At 36.4% G+C, this 16574-nt stretch overlaps 1 protein-coding gene and 1 long non-coding RNA gene across 5 annotated transcripts in view; both read right to left on the bottom strand.

Moving 5' to 3' along the window:
- The window catches only part of METTL15 (methyltransferase like 15), a 75289-nt gene that overhangs the window by 51696 nt on the left and 7019 nt on the right, over positions 1-16574 (bottom strand). The gene's annotated exons all lie outside the window — the stretch shown is intronic.
- Positions 3555-10403, bottom strand: LOC116653485. Its single transcript, XR_004307390.1, has 2 exons — positions 9658-10403; positions 3555-9460 (listed from the first exon to the last, which is right to left on the bottom strand). It is a non-coding gene; the product is annotated as an uncharacterized LOC116653485 (long non-coding RNA).

Here is a 16574-nt window from a genome sequence, read left to right as displayed (position 1 = left end):
AAAATTAATCAGAAGTAAAAATCTAAAAAAATTATGCTTGGAAGGAAGGAAAAAAAATATCCAAACTTGGCTGTATTTCTTTCCAAGCCTCTAAAAGTAAGGATTCTGCTATAGCCAGCTCAAAATAGATCTTAATCATCCTAAGGAAAAGGATGGAGATCAGTGACAGACTGCAAGTCTATCCCAAACAATAGGCTGGACTGAGATTGTGCAAGGTCCTCAATGGACTTCTGGCAGAAAACTGTGGCTAGCGCTGCTTCTAGAAGGACTTCCTGAATAACAGCTCTGAACATCCAGCCTCTATTTATACTGAATTGGAACAAGTCTCAAGACTGATAAGCACAGAGAATGAAAGAGAATCTCTGGGTGTGAAAACATGTCCTGCCTGCCACAGGCTCATGCATAAATACACATATATATCCACATTTCTAAGAGCAGGGGTAAAGTACTGTTTAAAAAAAATTACACAGTTGGTCAAAACAACTTAAAGATACTAATTTTAGATCCATTCCGATTTGTAATTACCTTCTTCCAAGCTAGAAGTAAGAGCTGTTGAAAATTAGATATATATGGCTCAGCCCATTCCAAATCATTTTCTGAATTATAACTAAAGAACAATCAAAGCATACATTTTCAATTCCAAAATGTATCTGGTCAGTATTTCAGAACACGACAGAAAAGGCTTTTTTGCACTAAAATCTAACACTTTCTGGAATCATAGAACAAGCATTTCAGGCCTTTTTAAACACTTATTGATACATTCTTTGAGATACAATAAAAAACGAATAAAACCAAGTACTCAAACTGAAGAGGATTTTCTTCAATTCCAGTTCATTTTTAAATCACCTAAATGCTTTACAACACATGACTATCGCACATCTTAGAAAACCAGGAATTTATTGGCACGGCCAAGTGCCTTAAAATTAAGGCAACAGCCCAACTTGATCAAGAAACAAAATCCTTCTCAATATATATACAATCTAACATATCTGAAACAAACTTCTCATGTTGTGTAATAATGACAGGGTAAGAACATTAAGACTTTCCCTCCCCATTCAGTCAACGCTCAGTTTTATGCACAGAATACATACATCAATTTTAGACAGCCTTCATAGATTGCCCTTTCTGGAAATAGGCACATGCAGACCAAAAAACAATTGAACAAAAACATAGTTCAATAATTTTACATAATATTATAATAAAACTACCCTTCTAAGTCAAATAACAAAAAATGTATTCTGCCCAACTTAGTTTGCAACCATACCCAAAAACTGAACGTTCTCTCATGAATATGTACATACTTTAATGCATACATACATTCTACACTGCACAGAGAATTAATTCACCCAGCAGAAGCTGAACCACCACAGACCATAGAACACTGCAAGTTCATAGGGCCCCGTTCCTTAACACGGTCTCAAGTCTCTTAGAAAACAGGCTATTTCTGGGACCAACATAACCTGAAGTACTCCCACGCTGCTGAAACCATACTGAATGTGGTTTTTAAATCAACTGAAAATATAATTATTCTGAAACATCATGTTAAAATTCACAGTTCGTAAGAAAATTGGGGAATGGAAAAAATACTGTTCTGTAAAGCAAGGCATTTTAGAAGAAGTTTTGTGTTTTGTTCATTTTCTTTTTTTTTCCTCCTCAGACCAGTATCAGATGTGAACCTTAATAGCTGCTGGAACTGTTCATTATCAGGAGAACGTACGCAGCATATGCCTACCCTCTTCTTCCAGGTCAACACCCAAGCACATTCATCTCAAGTGCATTATAAGTATTTCCACAAACTGTTGGCTTCTAATGACATTATAGCAGTACACACAATATTTTTCAAAATAACCATGTTAAAAACAGTGTTTTGATACCCTGACTGCTATAATTCAGAATGCAAGCCAGTCATAGTATTTCTATATTCTCCTTTGTATTTTTTTTTTCCTTTTACATTGCTGGAGAAACAACTTAAAAAGATCACCCCTAAACATTTATCATACATGTATTCAACATGTGCACTTCTTACAGCACCTACCTTTCAACCATGGAAAAAAAACTCAAATGTTTCTTATTTTTATGGTTCTTCAGCCAATCACCACTTTTTTTTTTTTATTTCACTATATGAGCTCTTAAATACTTTTAAAATTATTTTTCTGTAAAGTCCAAAAGAACTTTGAACAAGAGCCTTTAAAAAATGTTATTTGATGTATATTGATGTATATGAGTTGCTGTGCAATTCATCACTTCTGATGCAAGATGTCAACATCTGTCAGAATGGCTTGGACAGATCATTTCTATGACCAGTATAATAGAAAAACAGAATGAAATTTAGGGCTGTCTTAATGCACATTGTGAACAGCAGTGGAGAAAATGGAAATAAATACCAGAAGATAAACTTCAAATTTGAATAATTTACAAGGCACTATTAAGGTATAAGATTATCAGTGACAACAAAGAAGTAATTTCACATCTCCTTCTAGGGTTTATTTCAGGTATCATTTTGCATTTTAATTTATTCCTACAATTAATTCCAAACAAGTTACGATGATCAATAAGTGCAAAAAATAAGAGATCCTTAAATTAACTGAAGTACTTCCCTTAATTTCTCGTCAAAACATTCATGTACAATTAAAAATTTAATACATTTTTTAAAACCTATTTAAATAGATATTTTCAGTCAGGAAAAAATACATATATTAATTGTAGTGCTATTGCACATCCACTTGTCATGTGTGGGGGCAAAGTCATTTGCATCAGCTCAATTACACAAAACAATCCAAAATGTCGGTGCTGACTTTGGAACATCTTACTATCGAAATAAACAATCTATTTAAAAGAGACTAATGGAAGTAGGATCACTTTTCATCTGAAAGACAAATGGAGTCTTTTTCCTGTCAACTGAAGTTCATGACTGGACTCAATTTACAACTCTGTTTGGAGTAACATGCTTGAAAACTTATAGCATGTACAAATCTCACAGATGTTCTTGTATCATTAAATAATAGTTATGTAGTTTTGTGGCACTATAAATAATAATTATTGGTAACAGACCTTCTGTTAAATTTTTCCATTATATTCAAATAGCTTAATATAAATACCTACCCAAATTGATTGTATTATACCTCAGTTGTTGTCAAACTATCACCGAGGTACTCTCAAAAAAATGTTAGTTGAAAAATAATTTATTCATTCATCTTTGGTTGATGTTTAAATATGAGATCATGAATTGTGTACAGCCACCAATTCAACTGCACTACAACCAATGTTCTCTTACTACTTCATTCAATATTATTATGTATAACATTTTCTATAAGAGGAAGTCAAAAAGCAGTGACCTGAGCAAGCATAATCTATTTGTTTTTAACATCATTCATGCTGTCTTCAGCAATAGAAATGTGCTGTAGACTACGATGCCTTAAAAACTAAAGGATCTCTGGTCTCCCCTGACATTGGTCGATGTCTTCTATTTTTGCACTGGATGCTAATTGTGTCTGCTAACACTGTGACTTGTTAAAAGTGTTGGTATACCATAATAGTGAACTATTTTAGCATACTTTTTTTTTTTTTACTGTGTTTGTCAACCACAACCTGCCTGAGTTACATGAAGATTTACTTGGATTTGAAGAAGTCACAAATACTGGGCAGGAAGCAGTTAAAACATCACCAGAACTCAGATAACATCCACCTTGACTTGTGATGCCTTTCAGGAAGAAACTCAAAATCCTCCTCTACATCATAGTGATACTTGCAGTATGGCACTAATCCATAAACACATTTTAATCTTCACTAACAACCACTGCAGTCACTGCTTGGAAAGTAGTAAGGTTTTGTACACCTAAGACTAACAACTGACAACCTAAAGAAAATGAAAGATAGGTTCTGAAAGTCCTTGGCCCCATACATAAATTCCACAGCATTTTTAGCATAAATAACGCCACCCACCTCCCCCCATTGAAGAAGAGATAAGCGTCTTAGTTTCAGCTGAAATAGAATTATTTTCATTGAGTGTTTGGTAAGATGCTATGTTTTTATTCTAGGACAAAAATCAATGCTGATAATACACAGATGTTTACAGTTGTTGCTAAGCAATGCTGTACAGAATCGAAGTAATTTTCAGGAAACGGGCCAAGGAACTGGGAAGGTAACAGAATTAGGACAGTGGACTTCAACTGGTCAAAAGGATATCCCATACTATATGATAATACACAGAACGAGAGTTTTGAAGGAAATAGGAGTTCATCTGGTTATCCACTTGCTGGGGGGCTAGCTGGGCATCAGACAGTGAGTGATAAGCAGTTGCATGCCCATCACTTGTATACAGTCGTATATATATATATATATGACATATCATCATAACTATTATACTTTTCCTCCTCTGTATTAGTAAATAGTTTCACCTGTACCCACAAGTTGTTTTCTTTTTGATTCCTACCCCATCTGACTACTTAAGCGGGAGCAAGCAAATGACTGTATGGTACTTGCTACCTGCCAGGTCAAACCACAACAGAAAGGTAGGTGTAAAGTGGTGAGGGAAGAACACAGGCTGCTATTGATAATACAATTCACATAAATTATCTTTTCCTTATATTAACACAGTATTTTTTGGATCACTGTATAATTCAGTCATGTATATCTGAAACACAAAAAACTACCCTGCAGTAATTATGGTATGCCTTCTGATTTTACATTAGAATATCTCAAAATTATTTGCAATGACAGTTTTCTAAAAATACTGTTGTAACTTTTTGGCAATTGTTTTATGACAATAGTACTCCATGCTGTCAAAATCCCTATGGAGTTACTTACAAAGTGAGCGAGTGTCTTTCTGTAGCTAAACATAGCCACTCTAAAACCAGCTGCACAAACATGCATTTTTCAGTAATTAGAAATGTAGTGCTACTAAACTTCATAAAGCAGGGAAGATTTAATGACCTCCAATACACCGTAACTTGAGATGCTCACATTCTCATCTAGTATGCAGGTACAATACTGTAATACATAATTAAAGAACTGCCAGTTACTGATTTATCTTTATGTGAGATCAGCTTTACAAAAAGGAACATACTTCAGACTCGTGGGCAATTAAAACCAGATTAATTTCCTACCACAAATATGAGTTCAAATTCCTAGTGAGACTAGTGTGACTTATTATTTACTTTAATACTCTTTACTTCATTAATACAGCAATCAAAATACAATAGAGACCCTGAGAAAAATCTTACCATTCACCACTGGCAAAAATAGCAAGAAGCAACAACAACCAACAACAAGCAAATATAAATAAATATAGTTTTCATACAATCCATTGATTACAGAATGGACCTAATGCATTCTTCAAAGCATTCAGTCAACACCAAGAACTTTCAGTCTCTTGTTGCACCTCTGCAGCTAGCCCAATACGAATGAAAGACTTAACTGGCAACATACATCTACTGTCATAAAACATGCTTAAAGTGCTTGCAGAGTTGACATCAGTCACTGAAAAAAAAACACGCATACATAATTTGTGTACTGAACAATCATCGCTTTCATTTTAATGCGAACAGCATTCTCATTTGTATTACGGAGGTATTTTAAGATAGCACGCAATGCTAGAAATCACAGCATGCAATGTCATGACTAAGCAAGGCAAACCTGGCTTTGCATTATTGCTTTTATTTTCAAAAAAAATCCAGATGTTAATTACAAAAAGAATAAATAAGCACATCAAGTGCAAAATAAACTGTATTTTACATTAAAGTTGCAAGCAATTAGTTAAACATTTCAACCAATTCTATTGCATTTCAACAGATATTACTGCAAGTTCTCACCAAAAGCTACAGAGAGGCAGCATACTTAACTGCAAATCATGGCAAGACACTCTGTTTATGAGGCAAGTCCTACCTGTAGTAGCATGTTATAAGAGGAGTTATTTCACTCTTCTACTTTATATACATTTATTTTACTTACATATATACACACACTTTTATATTTATTTTAACCTATTATTAACCTATTACAAACTACAGCAAACAATCTGACTTGCTGAGAGAAAAACAAAGACATTTCAAAGTCAGTCAGGAGATCTCACAAAGCCATAAAGATCACGGGGCTAAGAGCATGTTTCCAATCCTCCTTATTGAACTGTTACATTACTACAGCCTCTGAAATTATTCTAAAATTGGTACCTTACTTGTTTGTTCCATGCCTTAGTAGGTGTTACATTTTATCTTTCAGATTTTCTAAATGCCAGCTCTAGCATCCTCTGAGCACTTAATCGTGTTTACTCAATATGGTCAGGTCAGAAATCTTGCATAACATTTGCTGAAATTACATCTTAATTCTCCAGTTATTCTGTACCAGCAGACAAGAGATTAACACATACCTCAGGAGTACTGTTTCTGATGCCATGTATTGACAATGTTTTCCAAACCTGATTAGAAGAACTATGTAAACTGAAAGAACTTCTGTACAATTTTGGTACAAGATAACCATAGCAAAGCAAAACCATTGGCTGTAACATGGAAAACATCAATGCAGAAAACAATCCACGAATATTTCACTAAATACTGCATGAAATCAAACATAGTACCTATCACCACTAGTTATTTGTTTGCATTATGAAGGAAGCATTGTCCTGCACATTAAAAAAAACATACATTAAACAGAATATGAAAATATTCTCAATTATTTCCTCTCTGTACAGAAAATGAAATCTATGTCACTGGTAGGGAGGTGCTCTGGACTTTTGTACTGAGATGCAGAAACCCCATTAACAAGTTATAAGTCTTATTTCTTCATCTTCAGTGTACCAGTATAAAATAGACAGATTTTAACCAGCAATAACTTGGCCTGAAGTCTGAGAAACTAAAAACAAAAACCTGGGTATTTGTATGTAAAAATTGTTTGCAGAAAACAGAAATAGGAAACTAATACCACTGTTAACTATATAGCCAACACTATGTGAACAACACTGTGTATGTCCAAGAAGCCACCACTTATAGACATCAGGTCACATAACTTTATCACTGAACATGCTACTACCACTGTTAATGTACAAAACAGGTTACAACAGTCACTAAATTACTGAGTATCATTTTAGGAGAGACCAGAAAACCTTCAGTCACTGCTGCTTCATACAAAACTGTGCTTAGACTCCTTAGGACACACATCTCTGGTCCAATACAACATCCAAAGCCTTCAGCTATTCAACAGAGGACTATTAACATTGCTTTCATACAGCTGGAGCAGACTGTATGATTCACTTATCTCTGAATACAAGAGCTCAGAGAACCTGATGATATCAGGCATCAAGTTAGAACAAATAAAGTGCTTTTCATGCAAATATTGGAACTGTGGGTATCATGTTGAAGGGAGAGAGCTAAAATTGAATTCAAAGAGATCCAATGTGGATAAAAAAAAGACTATGTCAGTCAAAAATGCATCCAACATGAATGGAACCCACAGTTTTTATTTTCTGCCCCTCAAGGACTTAAAGGTGCAGGATGCTTATTCATTTCCTAACGCAATTGCTTGTAACACTTCCATTAGCACCTGTTGTTGGGCACCAGCAGCAACTGCAAATCTGGTCAGGTGTACTTCTGAATGTAAATCTGCAGTGTATTTCTGATAGTCTTCTGGTTTAGAAAGATCTTTATATCTAAATGCATGTAAGGGAGGAGAAATTGGTCAAGACAAAAAAAAAAAAAAAGACACAGGTACTCAAAACATCTACTTCCTTATTTGGTCTCTAGAAATTAATTTCTCCATCCTCCAAGCTTCAGTATTTATTACCAATGGAAACATTATCTCAAAGGCTTTAAAAGAAACTCAGTTGCACAGAGCATTACAAGTCATTCAAGTTTTCCTTCTTCAGTTCACAGCTGGGGAAACCAGGATTCATGCACAGCGCCAATAGATTTAATAAATAAAAACAAAACCAGTGGAAGTGATTAAGAATAAAATAAAAACTAAAAATACAATCACATCCTGACCACGTTTGACCTAACACCCTGAACACCTTCCCTTAATGAAAGATATACAGAGCTTCGAGGCATCACCTCTTTTCTTCCAACACAGCTCTTCCCTTATGCTCCTTGAGGAAGTAAAGAATCACATACAAAGAAACTGAAGAAAAGGGAGAAAGGCTCCATCTGTCCCAGTATCCCCAGTCACTGGAAACCACCATCACATCAGCATCTGTAGAAGACAGCACATGCTGGGATAACCAGAATCATCTGTTATGTTAAATCAAGGTACAAGACAAATGTTAGAAGTACAAACTATCACAACTGCACACATGATCTGCAAGTCAACAAAAATTACTATTTTATTTTTTCCTTTTCTTTGAATTTTGCATCACGCTTACAGAATTTTGGGAAGAGCTGAAGTTAGAAAACATGGAAATGCTAAGAAAAAAAATCCCCAAAGGACTCTACACATCTGTAAAGTCACAAGCAGGTTAAAGCGCATAATTACTGAAAATGTTACCTAACAAGAAAAAAAAATTCCAAGAGAAGTACAGAAATCAAGAATCACAGAGATGATAACAGTAATGGCAGAACTATTCAACATTAAGAGGATCCTAAACCACACAAACAGAGAACAATTAATGTGAGTTGCCAGAAAACAAAATACTTTACTGGGATGTCAATCAGTAACGCAGAGCTGACAACTGTGCTTTAATTAAATTTGAAACTGTTACCAATTAGTCTAGAGCACTACAGGCTTCATGCTGCCTATGACTCAGTGCACTGACTCATCCAGTAAAACTTCTCTTACAGAAGAACTATGCAGGCATCCACAAGGATGCAGTATCAAAAGAAAAGTAGTTTCATTGACCTTCTTAGAGAAAGCCTTGTTTTAAATTGAAATAGCTAAAGTATAGACTGATACAACTGTCCAATATGTTTACCAAGGCGAGAATTTCTCAAGCATTGTTGTGGTGAGAAGTTCTCAGCCACTTCCCTGGGAAGAGAAATACAGGTTACTTCAGATTTTAAAACTCCTACAGGAATTCTGCTATTGTACTTCACAGAACTGACATTCTGCAGCCCTGCAATAAAAAAGGGTAAACTAATGGGAAGATAATCTTGGGAGAAAGACCATTCCATTGCTATTCCTGTAAACCTCCTGAAATATAAGATGGATTTAAAAGCAAGACCTATCCACTTGTTGTTCTTTCTGAATGCTAGAGTTATGACATCAGAGCTGCACAGCATCTTAGGAAAGGCAGCTTCTCTTCCTCCCTCAGCTAACACCATGATGGTGCCACCACAGAAGGAGCAACCAGTTTGTGAAGAGCAGATAAAGAGTGCCCAGAACCAATACATGCAGTTCTGATTAGCCCTGGACCAACAAGCTTAGCACTGGTTCTCAAAATGCCAGGCTGCTCACAACCATCTTCAGCTGCAGCTGTGCATTCTTGATCCTATCTTTATATTGGCCCCGTGGTTACAGGTTGTATCAGCTTCTCTTTCATCTGGAAAACAACAGCAAGTAAAATGGCACTTTTGTTATCAGCTTACTCCATGGCTGCACAATCAGAAGAGCAAGAAAGGAAGCAAGAACATAACCAGGCAGCATCAGGCAACACACTGCTGCCTGAAATAAGCCAAGCCACATCAGCTTAGAATGAGCAAGAAACTTGCAATTAAGAAAAAAGTCAGAACAACTTACCAAAGAGCCCTAGGGGTACAGCTTCACAGGATGCTAATCCTTGGAGGAGAGGGGAAGGAGTTCCACATTAATTTGTCATAAGCCTTTCTCCTTCTAGTGCATTTCCCCCAGCACTGGTGCTGACATCCATATGCCAATTTATCTTACCAGCACAGCATAGGAAAGCAACACAGAAGAAAAAGTTGTAACACTCTCTGCCACTGTATTTAACTCGTTTGCCAAACTGTCAGGAACCTGACAGAGACATAAAGATGCATAGGGAGCACCAACTCACTCTGGCAGCTCACCTGTTCATGCAACCATGACCTAGACAGCATGGTTCTTACTTTAGGAATCAACTCCTTCAACTTCTGCTTTATTTCCAAAAGTTAAGCAACAATGGAAATTGCAATACTAATACCGTCAATAAAAAAATGCATTCAGTTTACAGATGAGCATTGGAACCTCAACCACACAGTTTCCATGTGCTGCTCAGAAGTCACTATACCACCCTGGTAGGTCACAGCACGTCTCTTTCTTGGCCGTCAAACACACAGGCTCTAGATCTGCCTCTCAGACATGCTATGCACTCACTGCTCTAAGTCAATGCTGCTCCAAAGCAATAAAACAAACGCTCAGTTTGAGATGTTAACCTCTTCCAAGACGGAGAAAAAACAGCCATTCCTACCACGGTACCCACAGATTTGAACATAATTTAGATACCAATGGAGACATAACTAAGTTCTTTAAAAAAAATAAATATCAATCTCGTTACCTTAAAGTCAGCTATAAGGATAAATACTCAGTAATGAATTTGAATGAATGTATCAATGAAGACTAATGCAATAGCTATCCATGAGTAACTCAGATGTTATAAGGATATGATTCATGATGCAAAACAAAACCCAGCATTCAAAACAGTGTTTGAATAGCTAACACCAAATAAAGACATGTGGCCTTGTACAAGAACTAAACAAAGTAAAGGGCTGCTTATTCACACAGCACATTCTGACTATGCCTATTTTAGCGGGCCAGAAGAAAAGACTTAAGCTGCAAAAAAACTCTTTTGTCTGAAATCCTACACACATCTCAAGGCAGTTTACTCCACATTAGATCTACTTTGGTTCTTTAGGCTGAGTATTTTTTAACAGTTGGAGAACAAGGGGCAATCCTGGAACACTACCTCTGGCTTAGTCAGAAAAACCCAACTTGTACTTCACAACCTCCATCAAACTAAGCAGGAACAATTATTGCATTTTCTCAAACACAGATAATTTAGTTAAGCACTAAACTGCCAATGCAGGTGAGCGCTCTAATTGTGCTAAAAACAACTCTGTTAAACTATAATTGTGCTTTATATCAACTTAAAGCCAGCAACCACCAGTTTCTGTGGCAAATTACTTTATGTAAGAATTATTAAAAAAAACAGAAACTGATGAAACCTGGAAAACCTCTCAATGTCATAACTAGGTGACAAAAAACAAACTGTTAGTTATCCTCTATTGGGATCCTCTTGTTCAGACTGTCTCGTTCCCAGATACAAGCTTTATATTTGCATTGAATCAAGATGTAAAACACGACTGTTATTCTCTGTAAAGAAAACAAACAACAAAAAGAAACCCTAGAATTGTGAAATACTGCAATACTAATTCTTGTCAAAGCACACTGCATGAAGCATCACAGCTCTTACAGAAGTTACTTAGTTCACAAGTTATCTGACAGGATCTACAGAGGAAATCACATGGACGATCTTCATGCGAATAGCTGCTTTTCCCCTATGCATTTCCCAGCTGAACCTCACTCAGTTTCTTGAATTTCTTTTACACTCACATACGGACACAGAGTCACTTACGTACATTTAATCCATCTCAAATAATTCACAGGTTTTTCAGTGTGCACTAAAGTCAGTCATAATTGCATAACACTAGTTTATAACAATACTGTGATATAGATAATACAGTCAGAGGACAGAAATGATATATACTGTGCCCAGATGCATTTTTCCACACACTTGGTTTGATATGTCTCTTGTAATACTCCTACGATACACCAGTCAACTTCCCATCTCTTGACAAAGTTGAGATTGGATATAAAATAAAACATAAAATACAACATGTAATACAAAATTTTCCTCCCCTTCCAGTCTGTGCTTGTAAAAACAACACTTGTTCAACTGCAAACCAATGATTGGACCAGCAGTTGAATAAATACAGACCTGAGTTTAAGAAAAAGTTTGCTGTTGTTTTTTGTTGATTTTAACATATTTGTTGGGAAGGGGTGAACCATATCTAAGCACAGAAAACACAAACTATTGCAAAAAGTCATCTTACTAAATGCTGTAATGCAGTGCAAAACATAGCATTAACAGCAGATCAGCAAGGTCCCAGGCTGCAGCAAGTGAGGATTTACTAATGCAACATTGAGTTGCCCATTCCCCAGTACTCATTCTCTTGAAAGACTTGACTTCCCTGATATATGTTGGGAATATAATACAGCTCAGAAAAAGCAGTTTAAGAGGCTTCTAACGCATGTGAAAAATAACTTACTAACGCAGCTGGTACAAGAGCCTACTGGGGTGGTGCCCTGCTTAACCTGCTCTTCACTAACAGTGTAGAACAGAGGTAAATTTGTAATACCTTACCAAGACGTAATTAAAGAAGAACAGCAAGTCTTCATTATCTAAAATGTTTGCAAATTTCCTCAAACCAGGAAATACAGCCTGATCATGTCACCATAACAAAGCAACCTAGATGAGTTTGCAAGTACTTTATTAATGCCTTAAAACATCACAATGAGTCACATCTTGGACATCATCCCAAATGATCTATGTAATATAAAGGAATCCCACTAGTGTTATAAAACATGCGTATATTAGAAAGGTCTCTAATACTATATTATTCAGAAAGAACTGGTAAAAAAAATACAAGTAACTAACAAGAGTTCTGACCAAGTAAGAGTTTACTACTTGAGAAATAGATTTGCATTCCACTAATAAGGCTGTTTCAGAAAAGATAGAATTTCCCACTTGGAAGAGGCCAGTTTTAGATTTTTTTACCTTCCCCTGGTAAGCGCTTGCTTATCAATTCAAGACCACCAAAGAAGTTTGTATTCAGTCACTTCATTCTTCATTGAAAGCAAAACATAAAACAAAAAATACTAATCTTTCTAGTTTTAGTGAACAGCATCTGACAAAGTTTACTGAGCATTTAACCAGAAAATACTTCTGAAACTGTCAGAAATCTAGAATTATTTGGATTAGGAAGCAAAAATATTCATTAAAAAGCTTTATGAGTTTGAGATTTTTCTCCCTGATGTTAGCACTTCAATCAAAGTACTAGCAGATAAGTACCCATGAGAAAAAATAAGATTTCTAGGAACCTTTCCTCTCTAACTACTAGAAAGAGCACCATCAGTTGAAAGAACATACCTGCATAGTTGGAATAATACAAGGGTATAGTTGTAATTACACACTAAATAGATAGTCAGAGGGTATCTGAGAAAAGACTCACCAGTGCTGAGGCTTTCAGTTGAGATGGATGCTCACCAACATTGAGGCTCACCACAAAAACTCCACAAAGGAGCAATCTCCAGAAAGAGATGCTACCTTAGTGGCCGTCAGCCCTTCTGGGAATTACCAGGTGAATTACCTTCACCTGTGCTCCAACAGCTGACTCATCACTTGCCTCAGATGGTTATTCAGAGGTTCAGGCTGTGATCAACAGTTTCCCTTACAATACATCACATAAGCCAAAAGACATGAAGCTTCCTAAAGCCACTTAACAAGGACTTCAAACTAATCTTGTGTCATGGAGTTCTCTCTAGAGCTCACTCCTTGACAGCGGGAACAAACCCAGGGAGAGAAAGAACAAAAGCACCTCCCTTCTGTAACTGCACAGTGTGGCAAGGCCTGGCCACGTGCATTCTGGGAGAGGGGAAGGGAGATTGCGAATGGGACTAGGAGGGGGGAAAAACAATAATCTGAGAATGAACAGCAGTTTAATAAACCCAATGACACCGTACAATAATGAGAGAGTTTCAGAGAGAAAACCAAGTTCCAATCTCACCGGCGGGATGTGGAAGGCGGTAAGTTCCGACCACGCTGTCTCCTCGCAGAGAACCGGGCCAAAAACCCCATCCCCTTCCCAATCTCCCCTCCAGTTCCCCTCCCCACATGCCCATTTAAGGCAGTCCACAAAAAAAAAAAAAAAATGTCCCCTTAGCTCCCATTATCCCACATGATGTTCTGATGTGGAATAGCAACACCAACAAAATTGCAAAACCATAACATCTTGAAAAGCCAAGTACTAAAGTCTAGCTGCCCGCCCTGCTGAATTCCAAGCAAATATACATACATCTCATCAATGAACCTTCCCAGTCCTACACAGAAAACTACTCTTCAGTTGATCCCAGTTCTGACTTGAGATGGATAAGGGTCTTTCCTTCTCCCAGTTTACCCTAAATCTGTTTAGTTTATCTACCACTATCTCATGCACACATGGACAAACCACATCTCTATATTCTAATCTGTTTTGATTCTCAATTTTTGTACCAAAACTTAGATAGTATCTCTCCACGCAATACTGCTACCAATCTAGAGAACCATGTATGACATACAGACACTCAGATAATCTGAAAGCCTGGGTCACACTCCTGAAAATGCTGTACTTTGCAGTCTACTACTACAACAAACTCCAAAAATGAAACATAACCTAGTATTAAAGCATGGATTCTAATGTCATCTCAAATAAGAAACAAAACTTTATATTTAAAGTTATTTCACAAGGAAAAACAAAAAGAGCTTCTGAAAAATAAAAACATTGACAAAAAATGGTCAAATCCACCCTCTAAAGCAGTCATTCCTATCTTCTAAACACTGGAATAGGTTCCCCAGGGAGGTGGTTGAGTCACCATTCCTGGATGTGTTTAAGAGCCATTTGGATGTGGTGCTCAGTGATATGATTTAGTAGACTGTTGTTAGAGTTAAGGTACTATGATTAGGCTGCAGTTGAACTTGATGATCTTCGAGGTCTTTTCCAACCTGAGTAATTCTATGATTCTGTAAAGCAGCACTAGAAAATGTTGAAAAAAAAAATATTCACGCTAAACCAAGCTTTCCAAATCTTAGCATGTACTACCAAAAAAGTGACACTGATGATACTGATATGAAATGTATGAACTCCTTCACTGTATACACTAAGCCACACATGTAAATAGGCACAATTTTCATTTAAGCCAAACCATGCATTATTACAGAAAAGCTAAAATTGACCATATAAAGGGAGAAAAGGGGCTTACACCTCATGGCTTTAACTACCAGAAAATAAAGGTGACAGAACAAGAATCTTAGTGCTCTATTCCAGTAAATAGTAATATATTATGCCACACAAATAATTTTAATGCTATCTATTAGAGATAAGAGAAAGGAGCACAAAGTATGCAGTAAAACAGATTTCTAGTTACAAACAAGAAACAACTATTTCAGTTCTACCTCATAATACTCTTTCATCTACAAAAAGTCACCAGAATTAACTTTAGAAAAGCAAGATTTAGTATTACCAGACCATGTATTACACTGAAGGAATGAATGAAGTGACAAAAAGTTGTTTGTACTCCAGGTCTACACAACAAAAAGAAAACCAAATAATTAGCATGTAGAAAAAACAAGTGTCTTACATCATGTGTTATACTAAGTACAATACAAAATGATTTTCCACTTCTGGTCTACTCAACAAGTCAACAAAACGCTGCCAATAATACCCATTTCTTACATTCACTTCACTTTTGTACTTGAGCAAAGTATACTACTAAGCTGTGCTTGTATACAGCTGAAATACCTGCAAGGTAAAAGACTTGGTATATATTCAAAACTGGATAATAAACAACTTAAAAGAACAGTACAAAATAACACTGATAAGAAAAAAGTTATTTCTAAATCAAAACCAGTGAGTGCTTCTCCATTTTTGGTACATTATAGTGCCTGACCTGGGTTTCCTGGATCCCCTCTGCTGTCTGGCACTGGGCTCAGAGGGCTGAAGTGGAATGGAGGGCTGTGGAGGTGCCCCATCATTTTACTGCAGGGAGCTCTTCTGAAGTATTTTATTAAAATCATACTTGAAGTTAGAAAATATATATATTTGAAAATATAAAAAATACTTGAAAAAGTAAAAATCCTTTAAAATGTTTTTATCCAAATACCATTTTCAAGATAGTTTAAGAATAATAAATTTTTTTGGAAATAATTTCATATAATATTCTCACAAGGTTCTCAAATACCTATTATTATTGAGTATTGATATCTTTTTACAAAGGTTCCATCACAAAACGAGAGAGGGAAAACGGAGACAAGGAAGAATACATGACAGAGGATGGTATTTCAACAGCTTGTTAATCAAGGGGGTGGACAAAATCCAGTCATACTCTTAATTTGGAGTATCTTGCTTTGCTGTCTTTTGTAGTGGGTCCTGAAAAATAAAGGGATTATAAATTCCCTAATGACGGGCAAATTAAATCACCTTGGATTTATTTAAAAGCACTGCACATCTGTTCTGTTTTGAAACTGACACTGCTATGTGCTTAGATTATTGGTAGCAGGAAATAAGTACTCATATTAAATCTCCAAAATGGCAACATATGAAGAAGGCATGGTCAAGAATCCCTTTGGAGTTTAGTTTTTAAATGGAACTTGTTTTGTGCTGTAGAAAGAAAGTAATTCTATAAACTTGAAGGAGTAGGGGTGGGAAGAGTAGGTTGATGGCTACATCTGCACAGGGAGGAATCTTTCGGTTATAATTCTTGGGCATCCGCCCAGCCACCTCTTCTTCCCACCTGCAGCATTGCTCTCAGCAGACAAATGTAAATGTTATCATCAGCAACAACAACAAGACGGCTCTCAGCAACTTTGGTCTGCATCTTTCTCTATTGCAGTAGGGGAAGGGATG

The sequence above is a fragment of the Coturnix japonica genome, chromosome 5, assembly GCF_001577835.2.
Source record: "Coturnix japonica isolate 7356 chromosome 5, Coturnix japonica 2.1, whole genome shotgun sequence".
Lineage (NCBI taxonomy): Eukaryota > Metazoa > Chordata > Aves > Galliformes > Phasianidae > Coturnix > Coturnix japonica.
Note: the sequence above shows the minus strand (reverse complement) of the source record. Positions and strands in the feature narration are given on the sequence as shown.